This window comes from Lithobates pipiens, unplaced genomic scaffold (assembly GCF_037356315.1).
Source record: "Lithobates pipiens isolate NorthernLeopardFrog02 unplaced genomic scaffold, aLitPip1_a1.2 Scaffold_18, whole genome shotgun sequence".
Classification (NCBI taxonomy): Eukaryota; Metazoa; Chordata; class Amphibia; order Anura; family Ranidae; genus Lithobates; species Lithobates pipiens.
Window position 1 is genome coordinate 427657982 of NW_027507758.1, and position 18943 is coordinate 427676924.

The window sequence follows — 18943 nt, forward strand, 5'->3', positions numbered from 1 at the left end:
TTTGTGCTATTTGTTGTTTGCTTCACAATAAAAACAAAAACATCTTCAAAGTTGTGGGCATTTTCTGTATATTAAATGATGCAAATCCTAAAACAATCCATGTTAATTCCAGGTTGTGAGGCAACAAAACACGAAAAACGCGAAAGGGGTTGAATACTTTTGCAAGGCACTGTATATATCATATGCTGTGTGTAATATGCCAGAAAGCCAACCTTCAAGTCCTGAAAACCAGGTGAGGGGATTGAGCCCAGCTTCCTTCAACCCAAACGGTTTCAGTATGCTCTTTCCGAAAACCTAGTTTTAACTGTTGCACTTTTTCTATATGGGAAATGATGACATCCTCAGCCTTTGTATCATTTCCGATGTAATTGCAACATGCTGTTCCCACTATGGCACACATTCCTCCCTGACTGGCCGTGAGATAGTCCAACACCAATCGGTGTTGAAGTAACTCCTTTTTTATCATCTTTAGTTCAGTAGCAAGAACTACAAAGTCATATTTGTCATATAAAGCAGTAATTTTCATCAGTTCTGCCAAATCGATGATAAAACTGAACAATTTCTTAATGCAACACCTGTTTACCCATGGGATATAGACCAGAGGTTTAATTACTCTATCATGTGATGCAACATCACTTCTCTCATCATCATCATCATTAGTCTCGGATGTTAGTTGGTAACTGAACAACCTCCGCCTTCATCATCTGCCATTTCATCATCCTCACTGGTGTCCTCTATAATGCCAGTGTCAGACTGAATAGGCAGATTTCTCCTATGCTGGAAGTGTATAGGTATCTTAGGTACCTATGTTTCCTTAAACTCATTATCCCCCATACACCAAGTAGCGGGTATAATCAAAGTAATAAACACCCATTGAATTTAATGGAAGTATACGCCTTTTTACCACAGATGATATAATACCCTGATGGAGCAGAACAGGCTTTTTTGAAATTATACCCTTGTAAACACATCAGCAGTTTTAAATTGTTTCGTCTGTGTTTGAGTGTTGGTGTTGGGTTAAATCCTGTAGTTGCTTGTATCTGTCCGTGCTCCAAGCAGTATCCTTTCCATAAAACCAATATCTTATTGCAGCTCCTTTCATGCAATTAGAGTTACCAATGTCCCTAGTGGTACTCTGAAAACCCTTCTCTAACAGTTCAGGAGAGTGTATTTGTGTAAAGTTAATGCATGCTGCAGGTGGCTTCATAGGAAGATTCATATATAACAAAAGAGAAATGGATCTGTCAGTTAGTCTTCACACGGAGACTGCATCGGATGAGACCTGCAGCCTACCGGTGAGGCGCTTGTACGGCACCACTAACACCCCAAATGTTATAGGCTGTTTTAAATTGTTTTAATGTAAGCATATTATGTAAGAGGGGTAGGGAATTCATTGAATCCTAATAAAAGGTACTACACTATATGAGACCCCTTGAATCTTTTTCATGTCCATTACCAATGTGAGAGCAACCAGCGGGACACACAGAATCACACAGAGGAGTTCCACACAGTGGAGATAGGCTCTAAAGAGACTGGGGTCTGGTAAGCAGCCATCTATATACATATTCACGGAGGTGGAACAGCTTATGGTGAAGGTGTAGGACCACAACCACGCACATCCAGATAGTTTGGAAGAGTTAATGAATATGAAGGACTGTATTGATTGACGTGGAATAGTGTGTGCTCTCAGCTTTTAACCCTTTGTTTGTGGACATAAGCTTTGACAAAAGACTTATTGGATCTAAAAATACTACATGTTCAGTATAGATAACTATTAATTACATAGAGATGTGGTATTAGCGCTGTTAGTGGTTGTATTTGAATTTTCAGGTTAATCACTCATTTGTTTCTATGAGATACTAACATCACTGAAATATCAAACTTCTATGTCCTGGAAACCACTAGGAACTCCCAATAATGGCATAGTCTGCTATGAGATAGGTGCATGTGTACATATCCAGCAATCGCTAATGTTCAACTTATTCGCAGCCTGTAGATGCATAGATACAAAGGAGTTATTAAAAGGTTCAGCAAACTGCTAATGGTACTCATTCACTTTTCTTCTTCTAGATTCAAATTATGCCATTCCTTCCAATATGGTTGTGTTTATTGAGAAAGTACCAGATATCTTGCCCTGTTCTTCTTGTTGGATCCACTCATATGTCATAACTGTAATCCATACCACTGTCCCACCACAGAGAATGATGCTCCAGAGGCCTACATCAGGTTTAGGTCCTAGAAGATTCATATTGTCTTCTTGCTCTGGTACAGGTCAGTGGAGGTGACCTGTAAGATAAAGGAAAAGAACAATACTTGTCTACTGAGGTCTGGACTCTATTGTCCACAGGAGCTACCATTTTTTTACAATGCGAACCATGCACCCAGTACTTGTAGTCTTTCAGCTTTACTGCAATAAGGGACACAAGAATGATTTGAAATGATCCTTTCCACCTGGGAAATAAAGTGGCCCATGGTGTGTGATTCTTGATATACACCCAATCTCCCAAACTTAGTCCGTGAGTCTGTTCACTTGTGTCCACAGGTTGTCCTTCTTCAACTCTGGAAAAAGTATCAGAAAACATATTTGCTCATTTTTGCACATAGTCAATTGTGGCATCTTGACCACTTAATAATGTCACAGTCTCCGGTGGTTGTACAGGCTGCATAGGTACTCTTTTGGGTGATCGCCCAAACAGTACATCAAAAGGTGGCAGTCCATGTTTTTCTTTAGGAGTGGTTCTAATGACAGTCAATGGGCTTTTTACCCATGTACTTGTTCCATCAGCTGTCAAGTTTGCCAAGAATCTCTTTATAGATTGATTACTGCGTTCCACCAAATCACTAGCCTGTGGCCTATATGGGGTTTGTAACTGATACTTAATTCCTAGAATGCTTACCACCTCTGCCATGAGTTTATTATCAAAGTATGGTCCTCTATCTGAGGAGAATATTTCCCCTATGCCAAATCTAGGTATCATTTCTCTATTGAAACATTTTACTACAGTTCTGGCATCATTTTTCACAGTCAGGAAAGCCTCCACCTATCCCGAAAATTGATCCATGCAAATCAGCAAAAAATTGAACCGACTACAACAGGGAATATCTGAAAAGTCAATTTGAACAATTTTAAATGGCTCTTCAGTATGTAGAATGTGCTTCATAGGGGTAGGTACTGGCTTCCCAATGTTATGGGTTTGGCATGTAACACATTCACATTCATAAATCAGCATATGTCTGAAAACCTGGAGCCCACCAGTGCCTGTTAATAATCCAACACATCCCTCCTGTTGAGACATAGCAAGGCCCATGACTCAAAGAAAACAAAGAAGGAAACAGAGTTGGAGGACAACCACTTTTCCCTTCACGGTTCACAGGCCATCCTTATCAGCCCCTTTAGAGCACCAGCATGATCTGTGAGGCGAGTTCTCCTGTAAGGCAGACAAAATGTGTAAATCAACAGGTAAATCAGTCAGAAACAACATAGGCACAGCACTGGATGAGTATGCATAGATTGCTCCTTTAGCATATTCATCCGCTAAAGCATTGCCCCTTGATACACAATCATCAGAACGAGTATGAGCTTTGCACTTGATAACAGCAACAGGCAAAGGTATTTGCACTGCTGTTAAAGTGGTTGTAAACCCTTACAACCAACTTTGACCTACAGGTAAGCCTAGATTAAGGCTTACCTGTAGGTCCAAGAAATATCTCCTAAACCTATACGGTTTAGGAGATATTTACCCGAAGACAGCGGCGTGCAGGCGCACTGGGAAGGCCGCAGATCACGGCGATATGCCGTGAGTGTCGGCTCCCGTGCGCATGCGCGGGAGTGACATCATCGCGGCTTCGGCGAATCACAGTGATTCGCCGGAGACCCGGAAGTCGCTCCGGGATACATGGCAGCGGCGAAGAGGAAGATGGAGGACCGCTTCGCGGGTCTCGTTCTCAGGTAAGTTATTCATAATGAGCTAGTATGCTATGCATACTAGCTCATTATGCCTTTGCCTTACAGGGTGTGTTTTAAAAAAAAAAAATTGCCTTTACTTCCTCTTTAACAATCTGATCATTAAATCCTTGTGTTGTATTTGCATTCCTGCTGCAGTTAGAAAATCTTGTTCCTCCCACAGCGGAGCAAAGCTATGCAGTAATCCTACTGTATAGGCAGAATCACGATAGACATTTACAGTATCTCTCTGTGCCAATTCCAAAGCAATACACAAAGCAGTTAGCTCAGCCGTCTGCGCAGATTTGGAATTTGACAGGATTGAAGAATGCAGTAATTTTCCCTCACCATTCACCACTGCACTAGCAGCTAATGTGAGCCCATCATCCCTTCTAATTGATGATCCATCCACAAAAAGGTTTGCACGGGGGGCAACCCTGTTATGGGAACATCCTGCAAGTCGGATCTAGGCTTGGTCACGTTGTAAATAGCTGCAGTACAATCATATTCAATGCAGTCATTAGTGTCATCAACATCAGTGTCAGCTTCAGGAAAAAAAGGTAGCTGGATTTAAAATCCTGACACCGTTGGATACACAGATTTGAGGCTGACAATAAAACTAGATGAAAACGAGTCAGTCTTTTCACAGAGAAATGCTTAGTATGTGCACTGTTAAAGTGGTTGTAAACCCTTTACAACCACTTTAAACTACAGACAAGCTTATAATTAGGCTTGCCTGTAGCTGCACTGGATATCTGCATGGTTTAGGAGATATCCCTGTATTTGCATGTGCCGACGTCATGCGGCACATAAGTACTTAAAGGGATTGTAAAGTGAATTTTTGATTTTTTTTTAAATAATAAAAACATGTTATACTTACCTCCATTGTGCAGCTCGTTTTGCACAGAGTGGCCCCGAACCTGCTCTTCTGGGGTCCCTCTGCGGCTGTCTCGGCTTCCTCCCACAGGTGCTTCTCATGTTCATGCGAGCTCCCTCGCATGGTGAGAAGCATCTGCGGGCACGCTCCCGTGATACAGCCAGCGGCTATAGTCGCTCGCTGTATCAAACGGCCCCGTCCCCCGGCGCTCCGTGTTAGTGGATGTGATTGACAGCAGCATTAAGGTGAAAAAACATTTATCTTTACAACCCCTTTAAGCCAACTGAAGCAATGGCAGTACATGACGTTGCTTCAGTTGTACTGTGCTGTTCGAGTCGGCTCCCGAATGCATGTGCGGGAGTGTCTTCATCGTGGCTCTGGCCAATCACTGTGCCGGAGCCGTGATACCCGGAAGCAAGCCCCGGGCAACATGTCTGCGGCCTGAGGGGGAGATGAGGATGGCTGCGGGGGATTCGTTCTCGCATAATTCATAATGAGCTAGTATGCTATGCATACTAGCTCATTATTATGCTTTTATCTTGCAGGGTGTGTTTTTCATTTTTTTTTTTTGCAGGAGGATTTACTTCCTCTTTAAACATTGCTTCTAGATCATGAGGACACATTAGGTGTAAGGTATTTCCTTACTCAATGTCAGTTGTCTTTTCTACTAACAGGGCAGCAGTTGTCACTGATTTTAAACAGCCAGGAAGTCCTCTGGCTACACTATCAGTCTGTGCCTGTCACAAATCTGCCCAGTTAGTACTCCATTAGCATGTCCATTAACTTCTGCACAAAATAAGTAGTAGGGTTTACTATAGTCAGGTAATCCGAGATTCTGAGCTGTCAGTAAAGATGCTTTGATTTCTTTTAAATCATTCCTCACTGCTAGGGTTAATTCGTCTTCAGTAAACTTGTAAGTAACTTTAGTATGTCCCTTTAATAATTCCTGTAAAGGACCTATAATAGTGGAGTATTGAGGCAAGAACTGCCTACAATACCCCACCAGTCCTAAGAATGCCCTTAACTTTTTAAGTGTTTTTGGCATTAGCTGTTTAGCAATCACTGTCTTTCATTTGTCTGTTAGATGCTTGATTCCCTGGAAGATGTAATGTCCTAAATATTGAACTTTAGTTTTAACCCACTGTACTTTAGTTGCATCTACCTTAAAGTAAATGATACAATAAATATTATTGTACCTATATACCCCAGGATATCGATGTCCACTCCATTAACAACACCCATCCCAGCTCCTACCCCCCCCCCCCCATTATAGTGCTGAATACATCTCTCCTCTTTTGGTTATTCCTCAAAAAAAAAGCATCCCGCATGAACCTCACCCTGTATCCGCACATCTCTTGGAGTAAATCACTGGTATAATGACTGCACTTGATTCAGTGTATACTGAGCATATATAGGGTTATAGGTTTTTATCAACCACTGTGAGACGTTGAAGTGCCATGTGGTGAAGCCTGAATTGTACCCTGGTAGCCAGCGTGTGTTCCCTTTATCTAATGGAGCATGTTCCTGTGTTTATTCACTGGCATTACCTGTGCATGGTTTCAACCTCTCAGATCAGACATCAACCAGGCGTATCTCCCCCATGTCCAGTTCTGGTGTCCCACATGTTAAGTAGCTGAGAGCTTCTCTACAGGACTGCTAAGATTGAGACACCCCCCCCTACAAGGAAATGTTCACCCCATTGATGTGTCACCTGGCACCCTCTCGTCTGGCCAACAGACACCTTATTATGCATAAGTGCCATCTTCCTGGGTACCTGCATCATATTAATTCCATTATGTCAATACATGTCACACATTAAAAAACGTTTCTTCTTTCAATTCCTCCCTCCAACAAACAAGAAAAACACATATTTTACATTTCGTGTTCTGATGAATCGGATAGGTTATATTCCTTCCCCAACCTCCAACCCATTGCACATGTATTAATAGCATGTTTGCATTCATCAGGAGAGAATCAAAAAGTCTTGTAGATAGGCACAGTCTTTCAGATTCAGTATTAGCACTAAATTGTCCATAAGAAAGTATTAAGTATTAATCTGAATATTTTCGTTTGTCCCTTCTCTCCTGAATGCTTATCAGAACAAAGTTGCGGGGTGGTATGGCAAAGACAAACTGCCAACCAGATGATCATCTGTCATCCATGTTCCAGAGACCTCTCTAATCTCATTCCACCAGGACTCTGGAAGTGAAAAACAAGAGTAGAATCAAATTCTTATCCACAATATCTGCTTGCTTACTATGTTTATTTATAGTTCCTTCCTTGGAACCAAGGAATTGAGTATTCCTGGCTTCTGCAACTCTAACCAAATCATCAAAACAACCATGATTTCTTTAGAATGAACCCACTCTAAAATGGATCCCCATGGTATCATCAAAAAAAAACAAAAAAACGAACGTCAATGTTGCTTCTCAAAATTCTCAATTTTAAGCGCTAAAAAAACAATGCATTTCTCTGCATCTTAAAACATATGCACTAACTCCCCTTTCAGGTGGGCAAAGCCTAAACCTCTTGGTACTTTTTCCACCTGAATGAAAATTAAAAAAAAAACAAAGAAAAAAAAAAAAACGATCTCCAGCGGCTAGAATGGCTTCCTACCAACTCTTGTCTTAAACAAAATGCATCCAGCTGGAAGACATATCCCATGACCATCTATTCAGCTGCTAATTGAGGGCATAGCCAATTACCCCCCCCCCCCCCCTTCATGTGGACTAAACACAATAATTTTTCCACCTGAATAAAACAAAAATAAAATAAATGAATAAACAAATAACAAAAATAAAAAACATTTTAAAAAATTTAAAAAATGTTTTAAAAAATTTAAAAAATGTTTTAAAAATTTTTATAAAAAAAAAAAAAATAAAAAAAAAAAAATGAAAGAAAACTAACAAAAAAATAACAAAAAATGAAAAACAAAAATTTTATCAAAAAAAAGAGAGAAGAAAAATAAAAAAATAGAGATCAAAAAGAAAAATGTTTTAAAAAAAATAACAATTCAAAGGCTTATCCTTGAAAATGCTAAAAATATATCAAAGTCCTCTATCATATTCCAAACAAGAAACTCACATCTAAACCTTATTCATAGCAAGGAAACATTGACCAGAAAATTCTTATAAATCAATGCAGCTCACTAAGTGTTTCTAACATTGTTTCCCCCAGTGCTATATTTGAATGACCATGCGGCTACCTCCATTTTGACTTTACGCAACTGTTCTACATATTGATGCTTTTCCTGCCTTAATCAACTATTTTCGGTTTGTAGTGTCCGCATTTGGGTCTTAAAAGGGAAACGACGAGACGAGATCTAGGGCCGCATTTCAACCGTTCAGCGGGGAGAGGGTGTACCAAGATGGCCGCCGCCACCTCAGCTACACAGACACTTGCGGCCTACACGGACAAACCGCCAGAACACAGGCAAGTGCTGACCCCGGCCACACTGTCCTACTCTCAGGTGGCACAGAGCGGCTCCCAACGCAGACATAAACCACCCGACGATCCCTGCTCGCCACAGGTTCCGTCACCTGCTTCAACCGAATCTCTCATAGGCCACCACATGGAGGAATTCCCTCTTTCCCCGGAGGGCCCAGCCACACCGCAGCCACAGGGACCTGCATCCCCGAACTTCTCCCTGACAGACATTTCCACTCTCCAAGCGAATCTTTTCTCCAAATTCTCGGAATTACTTGACAGGGGGCTAGCTAATACTGCTACTCAGATTACTAATAACATTAAATCTGACTTTGCCAATCTGGGATCCAGAATTGAGGCCATAGAAAACAAAATGGACACTACGGTCTCCAGGACCAACCAAAATGAAGCCCATATTAAAACTATCCAGGATCAACTTGACGTTGCCATTGCAAGAATCGACGACCTTGAGAATAGGTCCAGGAGATACAACTTCCGAATCCGTGGCCTGCCGGAGTCCATTGCTGACATCCCCCTTACGGTACGGGACATCATTTCCCAATTGGCCCCACAAATTCCGCCGCAACGTCTGGACCTAGACAGGGCGCACCGGTCCTTAGGGCCCCCCAGAAAGGATGGCTCCCCCAGGGATATTATTGTGAAACCCCATTACTATACTACTAAAGAAGAAGTGATGCGCCAATCCAGATCGCAATCAGACCTCCAATTTCAGGGTCATCGTATACAGATTTTCGCAGACCTGGCTCCCTCCACCATACAAAAGAGAAGGGCACTCAAACCACTCCTGCTGGTGCTCAACCAGCAAGACATAAAATACCGATGGACTTTCCCGTTTGCAGCGAAGTTCTCCCTCAACGGCAAATCTTACTCCTTTTCCAATATGACGGATGGAGAAAAACTCTTCTTACACTTGAAGCTGATTTCCCAGGAGCTCCCCATGGACTTCTCTTCTTCTTCGGCCGGGTCAGCCAAGAGACCCCCCCCGTCCAGCCCAGTATCCCCACTCTGGCTAAACGGCCACACCAAGAAGAGCAAGGACGGAGGCCCCCCCTGATAGATGTCTACTGAGAAGCCGACCTCTTCGTTACTTTTCCCAACCTCGAGTTGACTTCCTCGGGCAATAGCCCACTCGATGGACGGAGGGATAACCTCCCACCTCACGGTTGCATTGACTTTTTCCTCCTTGTTCATTTTTGATTTTTTTTCACTCTGTTTTTTTTTAGTTTCTCTCATGGGGATGGCCTCTAGGCAGTTAAGCGGGTTCGTCCCCCTATACCCCCACAGCGGTATGATTTCATCTAGGCTCTGGATACACCTTCCTGGTGGCCACTGGGTTGTTTGGGAAGAGTCCCTCTGCCCGCCTCTGGGTCCAGGCCTACCTTTGGCCTGCCCCCCTAGGCCCGAGCAGACCCTCTTTTCATTATTGGGCCTTTGGTGTTCTTAAGTCTACATGGTATTTCTAGGTTAATGGGTCTACAAATCCCCAGGCTCCCCCTCCCCCTCCTCGGATTCCCGTTGATCCTTAGTTTGTTGGCCTGGGGGCGGGAGGTGGATATGGTTTCCTCGGACCAATAGATCGGGGGAGGGTAGTAGTTTTTCCCCTCATTTCACTGTCTCCTCGCCATAGCCTCAGATTTCTGAACCTTGGGTTTGGACCTAGCCGAGCCCGGTTGGGTCTTCTCCCCACTCGACAGCTGCTCTCCAGAAGCATCCGGGGTCCAACAGTTGGCAGGATATTGCTGCTCTTAATATTATAGCGTTCAGTTCTTAAGTTTTACACTGTTTCATATAGTTTTCAGTTAGGGTCCGGGGTGGGCCCAATGTGCTCTCACCCATCTCATAGAGGTAGTTTACACCTCTTTGGCATGGGCCTTTGGACGATCCTCGGGATCGCCCAAAATATTCTTGTTGGGGGTCGGTGGGTTCTCTCGCACCGACCCTACACCAGTCTTCGTAGAAGACATGTTTCTATGTTTTTTGTCTCCCTTCCCTTCCCCCCCTCATGTTCTCTCCTTCTCTTCCCCCAAGCGTGTCCGCAGACGAATAGAGCGATTGGTTCCGGGGCCATCCTTGATTTCGGCACCAGACTGGAGGCTTCGGTCCGGAGTGTCACCACCCAAAGGGTAAGTGGATGTATTTGGTTGATCATCTCCCCTCTCTGTCCTAATGGCTAACACTCCCACTATTAACAGGGATCTGAGACTGGTCTCACACAATGTCCAAGGCCTAAATTCCCCCAGGAAGAGGAGAATAGCCTTCGAACGGTATAGAGCCCTTAAAATTGATGTCGTTCTGCTGCAGGAAACGCACTTCCCTGTTCGATATAGACCCAATTTTATCCATTCCTCCTACCCCACGTTTTTCCTGGCAAATGCCCCTACAAAAACCAAGGGGGTTGCGATCCTCTTCTCTAGACACTGCAACTATACACATATTTCGGAATATAGGGACCCAGAGGTTAGATTCATCCTAGTGAAGGGTACGTTTGAAGGAATACTCTATTCCATAGTCTCATATTATGCTCCCAATAAGGGTCAAGCCAAATTCTTCAAATCTCTCTACTCGACATTGGGTCCGATGCTGGAAGGCAAAATTATTATGGGTGGGGACTCCAACGTAGCATTCGACCAGGGACTTGACAAGACTAAACCCACTAAAGATCAAGCGACTAGACCCTCAAAAATGAGCAGTAAAATTGCAAAATTCCTCCACTCTAAAAGCCTAGTGGATATCTGGAGGGAATTAAACCCTAAGAGTAAGGACTACACACACTATTCGCCCCCGCATCAGTCATATGCCAGGATCGATCACATCCTGATTCCCCCGACGCTAGTTCCTTTAGTCCTAAAAGCATCCATTATAGATTCCTCATGGTCGGACCACTCGCTGGTCCTTCTGTCCATCCGCAATGTCTTCACCAACAAAGGAGGAACACACTGGCGTCTAAACGAGTCTATCCTCAGTAACCCCATTCATGCCAAATGCATAGCCGACTCTATCAAGGACTACTTTTCCACCAACGCAACGGAAGGCATCTCCCCAGAAATTATTTGGGCGTCTCATAAAGTTACTATCAGAGGAGAACTGATTAAGCTCTCCTCCCGCCTCAAAAAAGAACGACTGTTAGAAATCCGTGACCTAGAATCCAAGTTTGCGGATCTTAAAAGGGCGCATAAGCAACACCCTTCAAAGGCCTCGGCAGACCAACTAGATAACACCAGATTAGAACTTAACTTAAAACTCACCGCATCAGCAGAGAAACACATTAGATGGAGTGGGGCCAAATACTACATGCATAAAGATAAAATAGGAACTATGCTAGCACGTAAACTCACCCCTAAATCCAAATCGTTTGCATTCCCCAAACTAAGACTGAACGGCCAACCCCCAACCTCCAACCCGACTAAGATCTTGAGGGCTTTTCAAGATTACTACGCCAAACTATATAGCCAAGACGCCACAGAGAAGGCCCCAGCTATGACTGCCTTCTTTCAAGGCCTCAGACTGCCGTCCCTGACCACAGCACATAAAGACATTATGGAAGATTCCTTCTCGGAGGAAGAAGTTTTGGCAGTCATTAAGGCCTTGAAACCTGGTTCAGCCCCTGGCCCTGACGGACTATCTACACCTTACTATAGGACCTTTGGGGATATCTTAGCCCCGCACATGGCAAAATTTTTTAACTCCAAAACGGAGGGATCCCCCTTAGACCCACACCTCAACACTGCCTTCATCACAGTAATTCCCAAACCCAACAAAAATCACGAAGAAGTGGAAAATTATCGGCCCATCTCCCTCATCAATAACGACCTCAAAATTCTAACCAAAATTTTAGCTAATCGCCTCTCTTCCTTTATTAAATATTATATCCACAAAGACCAAGTAGGCTTCATACCGGGCAGACAGGGACCTGACCAAATTAGAAGAGCGGTTGACATTGTCTCCCTCCTCCAATCTGGCTGGAACGGTAAACAAGCTCAGGAAGGGATGCTTCTATCCCTAGACCTACACAAGGCCTTTGATGCCATAGACTGGAAGTACATTTTCCTCCTTCTAGACAAATGGGGATTTGGTCCCCGCTTTAGAGGAATCCTGGGCTCGCTGTACTCTAATCCTACAGCCTTGATTCGCATACAGGGCCAGCACTCAGAACCACTAATAATAGCGAGGGGCACCCGGCAGGGCTGCCCGCTATCCCCCCTAATCTTCGCAATGGCGATCGAGACCCTGGCCATTGCAATTCGCTCAAACCCTCCTCAGGCTGCACTCCGTACGAATCATGGTGCGGACAAGCCACGGAACAGAGAGGGGCAGTCTCAGTGGTATACAAGGCCCTTGCTCATCAACCTAATAGATCCTCTTACATGACAGCTTGGGAGACTGAACTGGCACTTAGCATGACGGTAGAGCAGTGGCAGGCCTCCTTCTCCAGAGCCTTTAAAGGCATTAGAAATGTCTCACTAATTGAAGCCAATGTCAAGGTCCTTACCAGGTGGTACCTAACCCCCTCGAGACTCTCCCTAATGTTCCCCTCAGCTGACCCCAGCTGCTTCCGGGGATGCCACCTGATGGGGACCATGGCCCACATCTGGTGGGAATGCCCCAGAATTAGGCCTTTCTGGAAAAGAATCCTAGCCTTAATAAAGAATATCACTAACCATATTCTCCCGAGAAGCCCTGCCGTTGCACTACTCAACGCTAATCTCCCTGGGTGTCAATAACGAGGTAAGGAGGCCGAGATGCTGAGAGGGCTCCCCTTGCGGCTGAGTGCAGTACAACCCTGAAGATGACACAGGGATGCAGTGCCCACAGTAGCACAGGTTGCCGGGTAGCAGCAGCAGATGGAAAAGCTGAGAGGACCAGTCTCTGAAGGCAACTGTGCAAGGAAGTCCAAAGGCAGGGTCAAGGCCAGGCCGAGGGTCAAACACGGGAGATCAATCCGGAGGTCAGAGCAATGGGTCCTGAGCTGGGGACCGGGAAGCAGAAGCCAAGCCAAGCCGAGGTCGGTGCCGGGAGCAGACAGGGAATGCCGGGTACAAGCCAGAGGTCGGAGCCAGGAGAGTAGCAGAAGCAGGTCAAACAATCCGGGTCGGTAACAGGAGATCAAACAGCAGGGATAACAGGCACAGGTACACAGGGGAAGCTGACGATAATCCAGCGATGCTGCACTGTCAGGTGAACGTTTAAATAGGCACGGAGCCTGGGTTACGTCGTGAGCGCGCCGTCGCGTTCGTACGCCTACGACGTGTAGCGTTATGCATTCGTCCTGCCCCGCGTACTCGCACTCGATCGGACGTAGCATCAGGTGTTCGTCTGGGAACCACGTTGCGCCTCCGTGAGCGCTGACGCGCGTTAACACGATCGTACCTCGCAAGGTTACGCCTATTTCCCTGACAGTGCCTCCCCCCAAGGGGCAGCCTCCGGATGCCTAAACGAGCCCATTTTTCGGGATGAAGACTACGAAACCTGTGTATGAGCCTAGGTGCATGTACAAAACTTTCAGGTTCCCAAGAATTCTCTTCAGCAGAGTACCCCTTCCATTAAATTAGAAATTGGATTGTCCTACCTCTCCGACGACAATCAAGGATAGACTCAACCTCGAATTCGGTTTCGTCACCAACCTGAACCGGAGGCGGGGGCACCTCTTCTCTTCCTGAAAAAGGACTGAAGATGACACGTTTGAGAAGAGAGACATGAAACACAGGATGGATTCTGAAAGATTTAGGCAAAGCAAGTTCAAATGCTACAGGGTTAATTTCACGTCTAATCTCAAAAGGGCCCAGAAATTTGGGTCCCAACTTCCGAGATGGACATGACAATTTCAGATTCACTGCTGAGAGCCACACTTTGTCCCCTATCTTAAAAGCAGGGTTAATTCTCTTCCTCTTGTCATAATGTTTCTTGTACTCCTCCTGAGCCTTCTTCATAGTATCCTGGAGCAATTGATAGTTTGCTTGGATGAGGTTTACTCTGTCTTGGACTGCTGGGACCGTGGATTCAGGAATGGTATTGGGTAAGAATGAAGGATGGAAACCGTAATTTGCCCAAAAGGGTGATTGGTTGGTAGAAGCGTGCACTGAATTGTTATACGCGAATTCCGCACAAGGTAGCAAGGAAACCCAGTCATCCTGGGAAAAGGAACAGAAGCATCGTAGGTATTGTTCAAGCGTCTGGTTGGTTCTTTCCGTTTGTCCGTTACTCTGTGGATGATAGGCCGAGGATAGACATATTCTAATTGACAGCAACTTACAGAGCTCCTTCCAAAACCTGGAGGTAAACTGTACCCCTCTATCTGATACAATGCTGTCGGGCACACCATGTAATCGGACAATTTCCTTCATGAACATTTTTGCGGTATCCAAGGCGGAGGGGGTCCCTTTCATCGGCAAAAAGTGCGCCATCTTGGATAAACGGTCCACCACCACCAAGATGGTAGTATACTCTTCAGAAGGAGGTAACTCCACAATGAAATCCAGCGAGATTTCCTTCCAGGGTTTTTCTGGGACTGGTAGCGGCCTTAGCAGGCCCCAGGATCTAGCGTTAGACCCCTTGTTACGTTGTCAGGTTGTACAGGAGTCAACGTACTTCTTACAGTCAGATCTTAGGGTAGGCCACCATAGGGACCGCTGCACAAGATCAATCGTCTTCCGGACTCCGAAGTGGCCGGCTAGTTGATGGTCGTGGAAGGTCCTTAATACAAGTAACCTGGCTTGCTGAGGAACAAAAATTGTATTCTGATGCCATAGAAGCCCTTCTTGGCTTCTCAGGGAAGAAGCTTCTATTTCTGTACACTGGCTAGAGGCCTGCACTATTGAAGCCCTTAGATCCGGTTGAATTAATAGGAAATTCTGAGGGGACAGAATTGTACTGGGTGGAATTCTTTCTGGGGAATCTGGGAACATCCGGGACAAGGCATCTGCCTTGCCATTCTTTGATCCTGGACGATAGGTCACATGGAAATTGAACCTCGAGAAGAATAAAGCCCATCGGGCTTGTCGGGGTCTTAGACGTTTGGCCGTGCGGAGATATTCTAAGTTTTTGTGATCAGTGAAGACCAGAATGGGGTGAGCGACACCTTCCAGGAGGTACCTCCACTCTTCGAGGGCGGTTTTAATCGCCAGAAGTTCCCGGTCACCTACATCGTAGTTCCTTTCTGGGGGGCTCATCTTCCGTGAGAAGAAGGCTATGGGGTGCAATAATGCTTTGGGACCTTGACGCTGAGATAGAATTGCCCCTGTGGCCACCTCTGAGGCATCAACCTCCAGCACGTAGGGTAAGGCAGGATCTGGATGCTGCAGAATTGGTGCGGTAGTGAAGAGGGTCTTGAGCTGGTCAAAGGCGGACTGTGCTGCTGAGGACCAGAGGAACTTGGTATGCTGACGAGTGGTCTGCGTGATGGGTGCTACGATGGTGGAGAAGTTCCTTATGAATCTTCGGTAGAAGTTTGCGAACCCGATAAATCTCTGAACACCCTTCTTGTCAGAGGGAGCGGGCCAGTCCAGGATAGATTTCACCTTTTGGGGGTCCATGGCAATTCCACCTGTGGTGATGATGAGTCCCAGGAATTGAATGGATTCTTTTTCAAAGTCACACTTCTCGGCTTTAACGAATAGTCCATGGGTCCTAAGAATGCATAACACTTTCCTAACGTGTATTCTGTGGAGTTCCAGAGTGGTCGAGAAGATAAGAATGTCGTCCAAATAAGCAACGACGAAGTGGTCTAAGTACTCCCGGAAGATATCATTAATAAAGTGCTGGAAAGTTGCTGGGGCATTACACAATCCGAAGGGCATGACTAAATATTCGAAATGCCCAAATCTTGTTCTGAATGCCGTCTTCCACTCGTCCCCCTCCCGGATACGGACAAGATTATAGGCTCCACGTAGATCAAGTTTGGTAAAAATGCGGGAAGTGTGGAACCTTTGGAAAAGTTCTGGGATGAGCGGAAGTGGGTAGCGGTTCTTAAGGGTGATGTTATTTAATTCCCTGTAGTCCACACATGGTCTTAGAGTCTTGTCCTTCTTTTCTACAAAGAAGATGCCTGCACCGGCAGGGGATGAAGAGGGACGGATGAATCCCTTTGCCAGATTCTCGTCTATATACTGTCTCAAGGCCCCAAGTTCAGTCTCGGAAAGAGGGAATATCCGGCCAAAGGGAATGGGAGCTCCTGGCAATAATTCGATGGGGCAGTCGTAGGGACGATGAGGGGGTAAGATATCTGCCCTTTTCTTGTCGAACACATCTCTGAATTCCTGGTAAGCTGCTGGTATGTTAGGAGCTGGACTGGGTACGGGTTGAACGGTCAAACAGCTGGACAAGTCTCTAGATTCGGAATCCAGACAATATTGTTGGCAGTAGGCGGAAGTAAAGGTTATTTCTTTCTTGAACCAATCAATCCGAGGGTTGTGCGCCTGAAGCCACGGGATTCCTAGGATGACGGGAAACATGGGAGAACACAGGATATCAAATTTAAGAAACTCCCGATGACCTGAATCTGTAGTCGTTAGAATGGGTCTCGTTTCCCTGGTGACATGGCCAGAGCTAGGTAGGGAGCCATCGGCCAGACGGACAGTCAGTCTTTGTTTCTTTAGTGGGAGAGCAAGTGGGAGAGCAAGACTCTTAGCCAAGGTTAAATCCAAAAAACAGCTGCAGGCCCCAGAATCAAGTATTGCCTGTAAGTGGACTTCCTGGCCTGCCACCATCAACGTGACAGGAAGGGTGATGTGGGCTGAAGCAGGCTTCGTTACTTGGAGGTGAAATGGAGTACAGGGGGTCGGTTTACTTGGTCTTGTGGGACAGTTGTTTATAAGATGTCCTGACTCCCCACAATAGAAGCAGAGGTGTGCCTGACGACGGTGCAGCCTTTCCTCAGTGGTTAAGGAGGAACGGAACAGGCCATTCGGAACAGAGGTTGCCATCGGGCAGACCGGAGGTGGGGCCTGGATAGAATTAGGAGCCCGAGCGCGTTCAGACTGGCGCTCTCGTAGGCGCCTGTCAAGCTGAATGGTAAGTCGGATAAGATCCTCAAGTGTTGGGGGAACCTCCAATCTGGCTAGCTCATCCTTGAGGACTTCGGACAACCCCATCCGGTATTGATATTTTAGGGCTGCCTCATTCCAGTCAGCATCTGTAGACCAAGTACGGAACTCTACTGTATAGTCCTCTGCAGGCCGCTCACCCTGGCGGAGGGAGTACAAGGTTGCTTCGGCAGTAGCTGCCCGAAAGGGATCATCATATAAGTGAGCCATAGCTTGAAAAAACTGATCCAAAGTATTAGTGAAAGAGCTGCGTTGCTCTAGTAGGCCGTGGGCCCATGTCTGGGGATCGTCCCTTAGTAGAGAGATGGTAAAACCCACTTTGGTCTCTTCAGAAGAAAAAGTCTGAGGCTGCAGGGAGAAGTATAAATAGCATGAGTTCCTGAAGGATCTAAATTTTCTTCGGTTCCCGTGAAAATACTCTGGTACAGGGACTCGTGGCTCTGGAGGGGTTGTGACTATAGTGGTAGAACCCTGGCCGGAAGGGATGGGTGACTCAGAAGAGTGCTGCAGACGTTCCTCCAGCCGGAGATACTTCTCTTGGAGTCCCTTAATCGCTGGGGTAAGGGCCATAACTTCCTGTAGAATGGCCTCTATCGGGGAGTAACCTCTGTCGGCCTCTGACATTTTGGCTGGATTATACTGTCAATAACGAGATAAGGAGGCCGAGATGCTGAGAGGGCTCCCCTTGCGGCCGAGTGCAGTACAACCCTGAAGATGACACAGGGATGCAGTGCCCACAGTAGCACAGGTTGCCGGGTAGCAGCAGCAGATGGAAAAGCTGAGAGGACCAGTCTCTGAAGGCAACTGTGCAAGGAAGTCCAAAGGCAGGGTCAAGGCCAGGCCGAGGGTCAAACACGGGAGATCAATCCGGAGGTCAGAGCAATGGGTCCTGAGCTGGGGACCGGGAAGCAGAAGCCAAGCCAAGCCGAGGTCGGTGCCGGGAGCAGACAGGGAATGCCGGGTACAAGCCAGAGGTCGGAGCCAGGAGAGTAGCAGAAGCAGGTCAAACAAGCCGGGTCGGTAACAGGAGATCAAACAGCAGGGATAACAGGCACAGGTACACAGGGGAAGCTGACGATAATCCAGCGATGCTGCACTGTCAGGTGAACGTTTAAATAGGCACGGAGCCTGGGCTACATCGTGAGCGCGCCGTCGCGTTCGTACGCCTACGACGTGTAGCGTTATGCATTCGTCCTGCCCCGCGTACTCGCACTCGATCGGACGTAGCATCAGGCGTTCGTCTGGGAACCACGTTGCGCCTCCGTGAGCGCTGACGCGCGTTAACACGATCGTACCTCGCAAGGTTACGCCTATTTCCCTGACACTGGGATCCCGAAACATACTCGTAAACTAATTCATTTTATATTCCTGGGTGCCAAAATGACAATAGCCAAGGCTTGGAAACTCCCTAAAGTTTCCTTTGCAGCCGCCGTTAAAAAAAATTCTTGGATAATGGTGCAAGAGAAACTTACCGGCATTCTTTTAGATTCCACGGCTCAGTTCGAGGCTACGTGGGAGCCTTGGGCTCAATACATGGGCATCTCACTTATTCCGGGAGTCCGACCCTAGTTCCCTGGACCACCCTCGACCTTGAAGGATGCTCGACTGCGGACACGCCCCCTCCCCCTCCCTATCTCC